Here is a 14141-nt window from a genome sequence, read left to right as displayed (position 1 = left end):
AATAAGCTTCTCACATGTCTGCCATTGCAGGATTGGGATTCACTTGCTCAGTGTGAGTCCCCCCATCTTGAGAAATTATGCATTGGCTGCGATGCTCCCTGCTGAATCCCTGCTGGGGCTGAGCGGTGTTCTGGGATGCAACCCAAGTCTAATCATCCGCTACAAGTTTAAAAGTAGCCATGGGTAGTTTTTCAGTGGCGGGGAGGAGGGACCACCGTGAGGGGACCCTGCAGAGATGCTCTGCAGAGGCCGCGGCTCTATCCAACTGTCCTCAGATGAAGCAGGCCAGGTAATGAAAAGCAGAGAGAGAGACAGACGAGGGAACTGAGTGAGGTATTTGTTTCCGCAGTTAATAAAAGCTCTCATTCCACATCACATTCATCGCATTTTCTCAGAATGTCCCTATCCTGTGTCCATTTAGAAACACTTTGTCCATGTCAAGTGTCTCCTACGCAGGATGTGACCACTTGTGCATCCTGTGTGACCATGCAAATGTGTACACGTTTGCATATCCAGGAAACTGCTTTGGATCTTCTTTGAATCAAGCCTCTCTCCACCATTTACAATGTCATTTTAAGTAGGGTTTGCATACTTATTCCTTTAAACATCCATTCGTCCATTTTCTTAACCACTTAGGTCTAATTCAGGGTTGCTGGATTGGGGTAGGGGGTTTTGTGGGAGTGGTTGTTTTCCCAACTGTCATAAAGTGAGGAGGTGTGGTACAAGTCTTTCTTCTTGTTATTGTAGCTGTTTGCCATGTTTTGTACTATGTTGTCTTCCTAATGCTGCTTTGATGGCAGATTAATGAGCTTGAAATGTGTTGCTAAACCCTGAGAAAGGTTTGACACCAGGGTCAACTCTGATTGCTTTAGATGTTCGGAGCTCACCCAACTGCTACACTTCATAGTGGTGATTCTGCCCCTATCCACGGTCCAGTGTTTATACTAGCGGTTTCATGCATTCCTGTGCGCGAAGGTCAGGGTTTCACTCAGAGAAAATAAGTATTCTAAAATCTACGCCCTCAAGATCTTTCAAGGCTCTTTGCCATCAAAACATCCAACTAGCCCCTGCACTGCCTGCAGTAAAGCAAGACAAGAAGACAACACCCTTCCCCATTACTCCCCAATCTCCTATCCCTTTATCCTCTTGTCATTTACGCCTGATCCCTGATTTCTTCTGTAAGCCGACTTCAGCTGGATAACCCCGTAAATGCTTTGAAATTCAATGAGGTTATCACTTCAGAATATGCTTAATTACAGTAACAGTTGTGGCTAACATGTAGGTGTTTACATGAAATTGGCAGATGAAAAAACACAAAAGAATAGAGGAAGAAGGAAGTTACAGAGCACGACTTGATGAGAGATCCCTCACACGTTTTTAGCAGATCTAATAAATGAAGAGAACTTTGGACAAAACCCTTTCTTGACCACGAATGCAAATGATTCTATACAACTGTGAAGTAATAACCTTAGTACTGATGCTAGGTTGTGTTTGTTGGGAAATACAGCCTGTGTTTTGGGGTTGCTGTGATTAGAAACTGGAGATGACTGCTTATTCCCTCCGAGCTGGAAATTCAGTTGTAATAAAGCAACACGCAGCACTGCTTCCTTCTGCTGTCCACTCACCTCTAAGCTGCAAACACAAGCTTTTAAGGCTGAAGGATGTTTTAGCATTGAGGTGTTGGGGTACCCACATCCTGTTGTGTGCACTTCCTCAGAAATGCAATTATAGCACACATCAGGGCGAGAGGAATATGTTTGTGGGGCCGAAAGAATTGTGACTGACCTTCGTGAACACTTTTCCTCTACAGGTTTGCAGTGCTGCTGGTATTAGTTGATAGGTTGGACAACACAAAGCAGGTGAAGGAAGGGTAAGTAATTTTCTCCTTTGCTGTAACGCTAGACAGATTCCTATTTTCTTATTTAGCTAAGCTATTTCGAGCTCTAACCTTCTTTGTGCTGCATTTGTCATTCTCCATCGAGTGAGTGAGTGACAGTAAACACGATTACTTCAGGTGCATAAGAAGCTCAAAAGCAGGCAGATAATGCACAACATATCAACAATGTTGTGGTGGCACATTCATAACTCTATGCCTCTGAATGCATACGTATAGCTTGGATATTTACACTGTGGCTATTACAACAGCACTGCATAACTTAGCCTTTAGTTTGTTCATGCTGGGGAGGCAGCTGCTCAGTAGAAGTGGGCATGTTAACCCGACAAGTTATTTTGCTGTTTTAGTGACTTTGGTTTCTTTTTCACAGCAGCAGCCCTGACATATGGAGCTTTACTAGGGAGAACTAACAGAAAGTTAATCTGCCCCTGATTCCCATGGCTTGGCCAAACTACCCCCCCCCCCCCCCCCTTTTTTTTTTTATAAACTAGGTCACAACTAAGCACAGCCAATCTAGGAGAAGAAAAAGCCCCACCAACTAAAAATAAACAGCATGGTACAAAGAGGAAAGAAAAAAAAACAACAACAGCATTAAGAAATCAAAATTGGATCTCTTTGTTCTGAATTTGGCTCATTCAAATTTTTTTTTTCTTTTTTCCACTACGCTACAGAGAGGCGGAAGCTGCTCGCAGGCCAACACAATTGTCTTTGGACTAGACAATAAAAAAAGAAGAAAACCCAGCACAGCCTACAAGCACAAGCCAACCCAGAGCCTTACACGTGAACACCGAGCTGGTGTAATCCACTATAGACATAAGCTGCAGAATGTAATTGAAACAGTGCTGACAGCAGTGCAAAAGATGAAAAACAGGCACAACGGAGGGAGGGTGAAAATGGCAGACGGCACTTTTCCTGTGGCTTGTGATGCAGTGAGAAGCTTGTGTTTAGTTTAGGTAATCCTCTGAGCTGGAAATACAGCCTAACTAGTTAGCTCTCATCTCTGATAACGCAATAGTTAGGCTAGAGCCTCTCAGACTGCTGACCACCTCTCTTCTCCACGTCTATCCTTTCCCTCTCCTCTCCCGGGTCTTTTCTGCACTTTGTCGTGGCAACCCTGCAGGCATGTTGTCTCCCCTCCTGAGCTCAAAGATTCTGCAGCACCTAGGATGTGCCTCTCGTGGGAGAGCAGACTAAAAGAGGCCCTAAGAGCAAGAGGAAAAACTGAGTGCAGGAGATGCAGAAGATGGGATAGATAAGGGGAGAATGAGTTATGTTTTCATGTTCACAGCCTGTCCTTTTGATGTGCGCACCAAAACAACCTGAGGCCCACAGCAACCAGTCCCAGTGGCTAACATGACAGTCAGCTTGGCAGCCAGTCCGCACGCTGGAGACTGTACTCCGCCTTTATTCCCGCCCTGTCCTGCCGCGCACACTGCCATCCGCTCCCCATCTTCATGGCGTCCCCCACTTCCCACTTCCCACTTCCCAACCCTCCATCTCACATGCCAACGCACATTTGGCACCCCATAACCAAGCCTCCCATTTCTGCCAACCAGTCTCGCTGTTATGCCAATGATTTTGGAAGCGACCGTGCACCATGAAAATAGCACACCATATGCAACAGGAAATGTTGCCCACTAACACTAAACTTTCTAAATAAAAACGATAGGCGGGCAGAAGCCTGTGTGTGTGTGTGTGTGTCTGTGTGTGTATGTGTGAGATATCACGATTGGACGGATCCCAAAATGAGAAAAGAGAGAATGAGGAACCACGCTGGTGCAGACCCACATTCAGTGTGTAGTGTTGCTTTAGCACCTCTGCACACAACACACACATATAACACACTTTAAGCATTATTCATTTTCATTACAATGATAAGGCCAGTGCCACATAAAAATAATTACAACAAAGGAAGGAATACTAATGAAGATATGGATAATCATTATATGCATACATGGCCAGCAGTGCTGTGATCATGACTGTTGTTGTTTTTTATTGTCTTTCATCTCGCTTAAGAGGCGATGAAAATCAATGGCAGGCTCTCCCTGCGGCTTGGCAACCATCTACAACCCACTGTAGAGGATGGAGATGACTCTCTGTTATAGCTCCCTTCTTTAACCCACACTCACAAAATGTGCGCACACACACACACACATACACACAGAGTCAGGCGCATCCGCATGTGTACACATTATTGTACACACATACACATAGACACGCACAAACTCCCCTCATAGGCTGCAGAAGGAGATTGCTATCGGGGTGAGGCAGGGTTTTAATTGATCTTGGTCACAGTTTAATGTGAGGCAAGGATTAGCTGTTATCGGTGGAAGGGAAGAGGGAGAGGGAAGGGCTTGGGGAGGAGATATCACAGTCCCTGACGTTAAAACCCGCCGCCCTTGATGACAGGAATTCTGTGATGTGACCCACAAAGATGCGAGTGTGCTGCTGGGAAAGTGCTTGTGGAAAGCTGGGCAGAGGAGAGACAGGCGACATCAAGCTGAACTTAATCCAAATTTCCCTGTGACGTTTTGGGCCAGATCTCGGCTATTTCTAGCCCCGTGCGGAACGAGGGATAGAGACGGTGCCAGAGTTGGGCCTGTGCTATTTAGATCCACAACTTGTTCTTAAGCCTTATTGAAGCATACAAGACATGAAAGTGAGCCACGTTTGATTATTGGCAGATGAATCATCAGAGAGCTAAAGGGCATAAGAGAACGGGCCGGCAAGAGGTATGGGACTCCCTTTGCATCATACTCGCACAGTATTGGCATCCAGAGTCAGAGTTTCTGCAGTCCTTGCGATTCCCTATGGTTCAATAAAACAGGAGATAAATAAGGCAAAGGGCAGAAAGGGTCAACATTAATCACCAAATTACACAGGTTCAAAACATAGCGGTGTGTCTTGTGGCCACCACATATCAGCAGGGATGGATATAACTTTTTTTTTTAAGCCACAGATTTCAAAGTGTGCTTTCACTGCAGCTTAAATGCCAGGGCAACATGAAAAAAAGCAGTACAGTGTGCCAGTTGGTGAAGCTTCAAACTGAATGAGGGAGAAAAACATCACAGCTCAATGGCTGCTTCGTTGTTTCTCTGTACAGTTTTTTTTTCTACCAAAGAGAACATTGTAAAATTCCTAATCAGAAAAAAAAAACAGACAACTTAGGAACAGAGCACAAAAAACAGAGAGCATAAAAGCTGCACAAAGCAGCTTCAGCACTCCAATCTCATGACTCTGTGCATGGAAAGGAGCTATGATTGGTTTTGTTCAAGTGTATTTCATTGATAGTGGAGGCTTGTGGCTTCGGGCGGTATAGACAAGCAAAACAAATCATCCTAGCCATGAATCTGTTGCTTCTTGTGCTTCTCTTTTCTTCTCTTTTGGACAGTTTTCTCATTCAGCGCTCTTCACTGACAGTAGACTATAGTTCAAGAGCCTCTTAACAGTCTCCCTCACCCCACTCCACCCCCAGCCGCCTGCTTTTCTCCGAGTTCCCAAGACAACACTTAACCCAAAGGATGGATGAAAAATCAGAGGCAGCAGAATGTCCAATTTCTCCACAGAGGATCCGGTAAATGAGACGAGGTTTGATTTGAGAGTGTTGTCTCGCATCAGAGCCATTTGTAACTTTGTTGTATAAATGGTCAGTTCAGTGTATAGTATTGCCATCCTATGGAAAACAAACTGAGGAATGATATATCATCAGCAATCAACGCCTTTTCTTACACTGAGCTCCTGATTTATGGTGTATAGCATGCTGAACATGATTGACATAATGCTTATTTTTACGTTGTATAAACTAATTAAATTAGCAGTGTTTTATAACCTCAGGTTTAAAGCTTCATACTGTAAGGTCTAACAAACACACACACACACACACACACACACACACACACACACACACACACACACACACACACACACACACACACACACCTTTATGAGCCCCAAACATCTCTGTGCCCCCACTCATTCAGGACCATAAAAACATATTTATGAGAGCATCAGGCCATTGAGCCACAGCAATGTTTGCCATTTTCTCTGCGCTCTATGATTCCATCCAAGCGTCAAGATTGATTCTTAGAGCTCCTACTGTGTCACCCTCCATAAGGAATATGTATAATTCAACAGCCTGTTTTTTTCCCCTTCTGTTTTTTTTTTTTCTTTTTTTATAAACATACACTCATACTATTACCAATCCTCAGCGACGAAGCCGTCCAAGGAAAAAAGAGGATTGTCTGCTTGGGGGACAGAGCGGAGGGGTGGCGGAGGAGTTGCTGGTGGATTGGTGCTGCTTTTTATTCCCCTCAATGCCCAGAGATGCTGCTAACACAAGTCCCATGTTGTTCTTCGTGCAGAGACACTAACAGACTGTCACATGGTAGGACACTGCCAGCTGAACACTCACCAACACCAATCCTGCCTGGCAATTGTCAGCCTGTCTTTCTAATGGCCACAGTGGGCCAGGTGCTCGCAGCCGAGGCAAGGCAGTCAAACACACGCAGCAGCCCGAGCTTTGTACCTGAGCCTAGAAGGGAAGTTACTGTTGTGTCTATGTGGCTCAGTGTGGAGGCACTGGTGTGTACTCTACTCTTTAGGGGAAACAACTAAGTGTGTACAGTACAAGTCGTGTTTCTTTGTTTCTTTTGTATGTGCGTGTGTGCATGCATGGATGTGCATGGGCTCTGTGTGTGTGTTTGTGTGTGTGTTTGCATGACTTTGTGGACTCCAGTATGTGTGCATTTCTGTCAAGCATTTTTTCCCGGCGACGGAGGGCTCGCTGGGCTAGGCAGGACTACAGTCATTACATCCACACTCTCGCACAAGCAGATGGCAAAACAGATGATCCTCGCTCATCTCACTCATGACCATCCATATTTATTTCATGGTTGCTGGCCCACAGACTCCCCATGCCTATCACTTCTCCATGAGTGCCTTGGCAGGGAGAGGGTTGCCGACGCACACAAGTGTTTGGATAACAAAATAGGCATGAAAAAGTAAGCGAGTGAGAGCGAACGCAAGAAAAAGCTGTGAAAACCAGGAAGGAAAACAATGGTACTTGCCAGGGGTTGCCCATCAAAGCCGTTAAATAACTTCACATTGATCAAAGATAGCAGCAAATCCATGTGTTGTTGTGAGCTACTGTTCATGACTAAGACTCTGGTCGATGCTGGTTGACGTGATTTATACCGCTTCTTGGAGTGCCAATAAATGAAAGGTCTGATTGGCTCAGTGTAGAACTGGACAGAATAGCTCTTCACTCACAGCCTTTGATCTTCTGCTACTTACTGGGGAAATGGGGAACCTTGCCTAAGACGAACTCTCAGAAAGCTACATACATTACCATCCTATCCCCTGGAGCTAGGCCAGAGCTAAAAAGCCCAAATTGGTCCGCACCAACGTTGTTTAATGGAACCTAGTCTGATGAGAGGCCATTTTTAAATCCACTTGACCAGCTCAATACAGGCTCTGTGACATCAATGCAGTATAGCTTTTGCTGAGACAGTAAAGTTGGGCCTTTTACCAGGTATCCTAATTATCTCCATTCTCTCCTCTCTGTTTTATCTATAGACGCAAGTATTAATGGGTGGATTTATTCCGGCGTAATCGCCACATCTTACCTTAGCCTCCTCCTCACCCCTTTTCTTTTCCTCTCCTTGCTCATTTATTGTTGATGTCTCAGCGCATACTTCATGGCCTTACCAGATCTGGCAGCAGTCCTGGACGATAGTTGAAATGTAGGTTAATCATAGGAAGTGACACAGAGGTGTCCCCCAGGGCCAGTGGCTGAGTGAGCAACTCAATTAAGAGTAAACAGCCTCAGACAGGGCCACCCATATAGGCTGGATCTCTGTGAGCTTCAGGGGAAAGGGAAGGGAGATCTCAGCGAAAGTCTTTTGCCTTCTCTTTGCTCTCCCTGGGCAGGCCATGGATTCTGCGCTGGCACTGGGAAGGCAGAGCCAAGGGGCACAGTGGCCGTGTGCTCCAGTTGCTCCGTCGCAGATTATTCACCATAACTGCGGGGGGGCTTCGAGCGGGACATGTGACACACAGAGATGAGTGGAGAGCAGCTTTGTTCCATTATCAGTCAGGCATGGGATTCTGAGAATGACGGCTGTAAAGAAGGAAAGGGCAGCAAGAGTGGGAATCATAAACATCATCCAAACCACCGTTTTCCATTTTCCCTCCCCTCCCTTATCCTTGAGCCAGACTCAGAGATGGGGCCATGGTGGGGATAGTGATAAGGACAGATTGTGGCCATACTGTTAGCAGGGGTATAGAAAGAGCCAAGAGGCTCAGAATAGATACCTAGGTCTATCAAGGCTAAGGAAGGGCCCTTGAGTCTAAGTGCTGTCATTTCCAATAGCAACAAGCAGATAAAACAGCTGGTGCCCATGGAAAAGTTCTGCTGCTGATTTGTTTAACCTCAGGACAGGAGACAGGTGAAATACCAAAAAGTTGTGTTGCCAGAGTAACCGGAAATATGTAAAATTTTCATCACTAAAGATGCATTTTTTTATGCTTTGGTGTAATAATGTAGCAAATTTGAGCTTGTGTTAGAAAAAAAATCACGTGTCTCATGAAGCTTTAAAAAATCCTGCTCATGGTTGTATTATTTAAAGTATAAGAATCAAGGAGTTGATTGGGCAGGTAAAGTCCAAGTTACAGGTAAAGTTAGCAACAGTCGTAATTAGTTTACTTGGAAATGCTGATGAGTTTTCTCATCATGACACATAGCATGAAGTGTTTCCAGCGGAGAGAATGAACTCTGACTGCATTGCACAGGAGGCACGTGAACAAAGAGTGCAGGGTGCCCGGGATGAAGGCGCAGCAGGGGGTTTCTCCAGTAGAGGAGGTGCTGTGCTCGCCTGGGCTGATTGTGAAAGCCAGACCTGGAAAGTGCTTTGGCATGTATATTATAGTTTTTGCAGCTGCTTCATTGCATCCTTTTTCATCATCTGTATGGGAATAATATTATATTCTCCAATGCAACACCCTCTGGAGCACAATCAGGCATCTCACATCTATTACAGTAATAAACACACACAGAAGATCTCCAAATGAGCAAGAACTGTGAAGTAAGCTGGGTCCTGTTAGTCTTGGTTTGGGTCCTTTTATGTGCCTCTTGTAAGATATTTGTTTGGGTTCTTTCCTACATACCAAGAGCTTCGGTTATATGAGCTTAGGTTATTGCCCATGCTCCGCCCAGCCGCTAAGTTTCTGAAAGCTTTTGCTTAATCTTGCTGACAAGCAGATGAAACCAGCAAACAAACAGACAAATCATCACGTACATCCAGCTCACCTCGGAGGATGAAAAATAGTGTGACTCTCTGAAGCAATTTCTAATGGTATTTCAGGCATTCTTTGCACTGTCATCCACGTTAAAAATATGAGGAGCAAAAATCCTGGCTTTTGTTTTCCTTCGCATTAATTTCACTGTTGTTACAAAGGATTTTGAAGTCAATAACAATAACAAATCTGTGATACAATGAAAAGGAAATAAGTAAACAAACAATGATAGCAGGTTCCACTGTGGGCTCTTTCAAATAAAATGACTAAATATTGCCTGAGCCGGGCCTTTTATCAGCTCAGTTGTACCTGTCTCAGGCTGAGGCCCACCCAGCCACCTTAAACTTTGGAGTATTGCTGAGTATTTATAATTACAGACACACACAAATAAATTAAATTAATGTCAAATTGCAGTGGAATAAGTTTCCTGTGCTAGTCCCTGTAACCGGGACATTGAACCAAATCAGGACCAAGGGCAAAATCTTTAAAAACAGTAAGAGCGAAGGTGCGGATGACTTCATTACCACCATCAATCACCCACGCTCACAGTGACTGTCAGATGTCACCTATTCTCATCTCATTCTTGTCATCTCCTCCCTGCTTGTCGGCTGACTAGCAAATAAGATAACTGGGAGAAAAAAAAGTAATGTGCCATCTAACGTCACCTTTGAGTTCTGTGGGACGTGTTTTTGTGGCAGTTGTAGAGGGCAGGTTGTGGCGCCCTGACCCGTAGTCTCTCCAAAAGGATAATGAGCCCCATGGCTGCCCAAATGAATGGCGTGGGTGGCCAAGGTTCAGCCTGTTTCCCTATAATGAGCTTCCGTCCTTTCAACAATAAGCCACAAGCCTTTTTTTTCCTGCGCTTTTTAATTCCTTCCATAAGAAATATAGACAAAAAGCAGAGTTCAAATATGTAAATAGCCTTGAGCATGATCATGCACACCATTGCGTGGAAAAGTGAGAGTAAACAATAAGAAATGCAACACCAGCTGACATTTTGAGGTCAGCGTCATTCCTCTCTTCATCTCTGGCTCCTCGGCATTCCTGATTAGTTGTAGTGGCTTTGAGGGGGTACAGTCTCACTGTTTGTCCGTGGAGCTAATTAAGAGCGACGCACAAAGCAACAAACAAAACAACATATCAGCTACATTAAATCTCTTCTGAAGGCGCTGAGCAGTACAAACATGCCACTCGCTCAACCTCCCACCCCCCACTCTCAGGTCGTGGTGTGCTTGGCGCTGAGGAGACAGAGAAAGTAGACAGTGCAATGATTTTGGCCATCAAACACATGTCATCTTCCCCGAGTGGGCAGGGAACAGAGGTGGCCGAGGGAGACAGTTTGTCAGCACACTATTGTGTGATGGGTGAATAAACGTAGTGTGTTTGCGTGCACGTGTGCGCTTGTGTGTGTGGCAGGGGCTGAGGGGACCAGATAAGCAGGAGACAGGAGGGAGAGGACAGTCACTCACAGTACAGGGACTTTTCAAGTGCAAGCCTGTCAAGCATGGATTCCTGTGACAGCCACACTGAACTCCTGGTGAGCTACTATTTCCCCTTCCATGGTCAAGATTACAATGATTGTCCTGACTGCAAAGGCCACCCATAAAGTCACCGAACACAGATGTTTGGCAGTCTGGCTCAAATATCTCTGTCTCTGATGGTATAAGATAAATGTGACCTGAGATCAACACATAGAGCTGCGTGAAGCTCACCTGGCTGTCCTGTGGTAAATTATGCAAGCATGCATTTGTGAAGTAAGAAAGTAACAAATGCTGAATTGGTTAATAGTACAAAGACAGAGAGATATTTCACCTGGTGTATTCTATGTCAGTAAAAGCTACTTCTGTTACTCTACAAGTTTGCACTTCGAGATGCAGCCGCAAAGGGATTTGGGTCCTGCTTTAAATGAACAGCTGACCTTTCAACTTGCCAAGCAAATGTGCAAATCGCTACACTATAGAGCCTCACGCATTTTCCCCACGTGTCTTCCGTGTGAGTAAATGAACAACTAGCAGATTTATTGGAAACGTAGATTTCACTTGTCTTATGTGAGAGAAAATCATTATCAACCACAGAGGAGAGGACATAAAAGTGCTGAAGGCAGTTCCATTTTTGGGACATGAAGACGCATGTAGAACAGTGATTTTCATACCCTCGTGAATTTAAAACACCTCCCGGTTTCACTTTATTGTTCATTAATTAGCAGCAGAAGCAGGTGTGAACTTTGTCCAGTGGAATGAATAGCGAGTGGCGTTTGCTGCTGATGCAGAGGCATCGGTTTCCACCAAGCACTGCGGGGTCGAGGGAAGGTTTGGAACTTGGCCCTGCAGAGTCTCAAACAGCCCTATAATGACAGCTCTCAGCAAGAGTCTAATTTCATTGAGTCTTTGATGCGACCTAATGGCTGCTGATAGAAGCCCCTTTCAGACCTGTACTCGTTTCTGTTAATCCGATGGCATCTCAGTGTGTTGGCTCTCTGAGCACCACGGTGACTTTTTTTTCTGCAAAAGTTGCGATGGTGCTCTTAGTAGGTCGGCCTTGGCCTTGGTAACTTTTTGCATAAAACTTTCAACACGATGTAAGTCTAAACTGACTGCACGAGACTGGCATGGCACACGTCATCTGTTTAACTGTTAACACTTTACAATACAGCCTGCAACTAAGGGCATAATACAGATATTTAAAGGTACTAGAATAAGGGGGTAAAAAGTTGGGTTTTTATAGGAAACAAGGAAATAATTATACTCTAAGTAAATTTAAGAAATACATAAGTACTTCTGTAAGTAAGTTGTGCATAATTTCTCGGTAATTTAACAGAAAAACAAAAAATATTTCCCAATCTTAGATTGTAAGTACATTGTACTTTTCAGGGCACAAGCAGGCTGGAGTCGCCTATCCATCTCCAAGGAGAAATGCACGATACTGTAAGTAATTTTAAGTATAGTGTAAGTAAACAACTGCAGTTGAATAACAGAAAATCAATCATGCACATTAACAGAGTGTACTACCTTGAAATATTTGTAGGAAAAATATAATCACATTGCAATTTGAAATGATGTAATTGTATTTTTCACATTGAAATAGAAGTTATATTTAATTCCAGGGGAATTAAGTCTTTAGTTGCAGGCCATATTATAAAGTGTTACTTTGACCATTTCCGTCTGACGTATTTTGTTATTACTGTATTTTTGCTGTTACTAATCCAGGAGACAGAGCTCTCCGTTTGAGCTGCTACAGAGTGCTACAAACACAGTGACATATACAAACACCCACAGACACTGCCCTTAGTGGCAATGGCACAGCAAACTAAATTTTCAAAATTGTTGCAATGCACTGGAGCTGGTGCAGACATAAATGCAGCAAAAATTTTGCACGTACGGCTGAAATTGGACATTTAACGTCTCTGTTGTGGGAATGTCTGAATGAAGCCTGGACTAACATTAATATAATTGACCTGTGTCTGAATCAGAGGAAAAGAAAAGCTCACACCTGGCTTATGTCGCTTCTTAATCCTTTTACAAACACAGGATATGTGGCTTCATAAGTCTGTTTAAATAATGCTGTTATTCTATTCATTCATTTCATAGGTTAGTTATTATTTAATGTTCCTCTCATCTTCATTGAGTTGGTTTGGAAAAAGCAACGTTTGCGTTATGAGATTGACCCTGTCGAGCGCACAAATTATAATGCAGACAAACTTGAGTGCGTTCCAGGAGAAATTCTTGTTGCTGTTTAGGGCATTCTCCAAAACAAGCTGACTTTGGTGAGTTGCAACTGAATACTTACACAGTCTTGAAAGTGATAAGCAACTATCACTACTTCATAAGATGATCCGGAAAGTGACCAGATTTCTCATCTGGACTTAAATCCAGTCAGATGTAGTCATAATTTCAGGCAGGAGTATTTCCCCATACTTGGCTCTTTCTGTATTAAGAATAAATGTAATCTGACTTCTGATAATTTACTTAGTTCCCGTTAACGTGACTGAAGAAACAGAGCTTATTTGTCAGTGATCCAACAAAGATGACTCAAGCTAACAAAAGTTTTTATGTCACCATGTACTGTCATTGTTTCTTTGCCTTCAAGGTATCCAAAAGATACAGGGCTGTCTGACTTTGTGCTAGACATCTATGTTGTTTAAAAGTTGTGGCATCTGACACATCATGCTGCACGTCAGCCACAGAAAACACAATCCATGTTGGATTGCCTGGATCCATAAAAATGCAAACAGCCACGTGTTTGCATATTCAGACAAATATGGTAGTGGAGTGTTGCACACACCCTGATTCTCAGAGCAGGATGTTTGCTTATATCTTGCCTAGCCTACTTGAGCTGTGACCTGGTCAGCCAAACATAATATTTGCCATGTGGCAGTCAAAACAGGTTTGACTCTTCATTCGGGCCGTTCCATGCACATTGAGTTAACAGGTTTCAGATGTAGTGAGGGCATGTCAACTGAAGAATGCAGTAATCAGTCATATTTCACTCCAGGCACGCTTGGGCTAAACCACAACCTACCGTCATCTTCCCTCTCCTCTACATTTCCTCTTTGCTTTGTCTGTGTCTCTTGAGCACATAGTGCGGGAAACGCTTAATGAATCAGACAAGCTGTTCACATGGACAATAATGAGCAGGTTTTGGTTGAGGGGAACCACAATTTCTGCTTTCCACTAAAGTGCTTGAGTTAGTGTTACAACAATAATGAATGGTACCATGGGGATCTCTGTTTAATATACTCTTATTAATAAGGCAGTACTGCACCAGACTTGCATACTGTACATTGGCAAATACAATCGCTATCTTGCTAAGATTTCCAGGAATACAAAGCTAAATCACTGTTTAGGAATTCCTCCTGACAGCCTAAATTAGATTATTCAATGTAAACAATGAAAAAGAATATATGTAGCAATAAGCCACTTTAGAAGGCTTTGATGTATTCATGGATAATTTGCCA

At 43.8% G+C, this 14141-nt stretch overlaps 1 long non-coding RNA gene across 1 annotated transcript; it reads left to right on the top strand.

Moving 5' to 3' along the window:
• The first annotated feature begins 201 nt into the window (after positions 1-201).
• Positions 202-3532, top strand: LOC146377545 (uncharacterized). The gene is made up of 3 exons (XR_014801747.1): positions 202-289; positions 1811-1870; positions 2566-3532. It is a non-coding gene; the product is annotated as an uncharacterized LOC146377545 (long non-coding RNA).
• Positions 3533-14141: the final 10609 nt, after the last annotated feature.

Source organism: Perissodus microlepis, chromosome 11 (assembly GCF_051167445.1).
Source record: "Perissodus microlepis isolate ML-2025 ecotype Zambia chromosome 11, ASM5116744v1, whole genome shotgun sequence".
Lineage (NCBI taxonomy): Eukaryota > Metazoa > Chordata > Actinopteri > Cichliformes > Cichlidae > Perissodus > Perissodus microlepis.
This window is presented reverse-complemented; position numbering and strand designations above follow the sequence as displayed.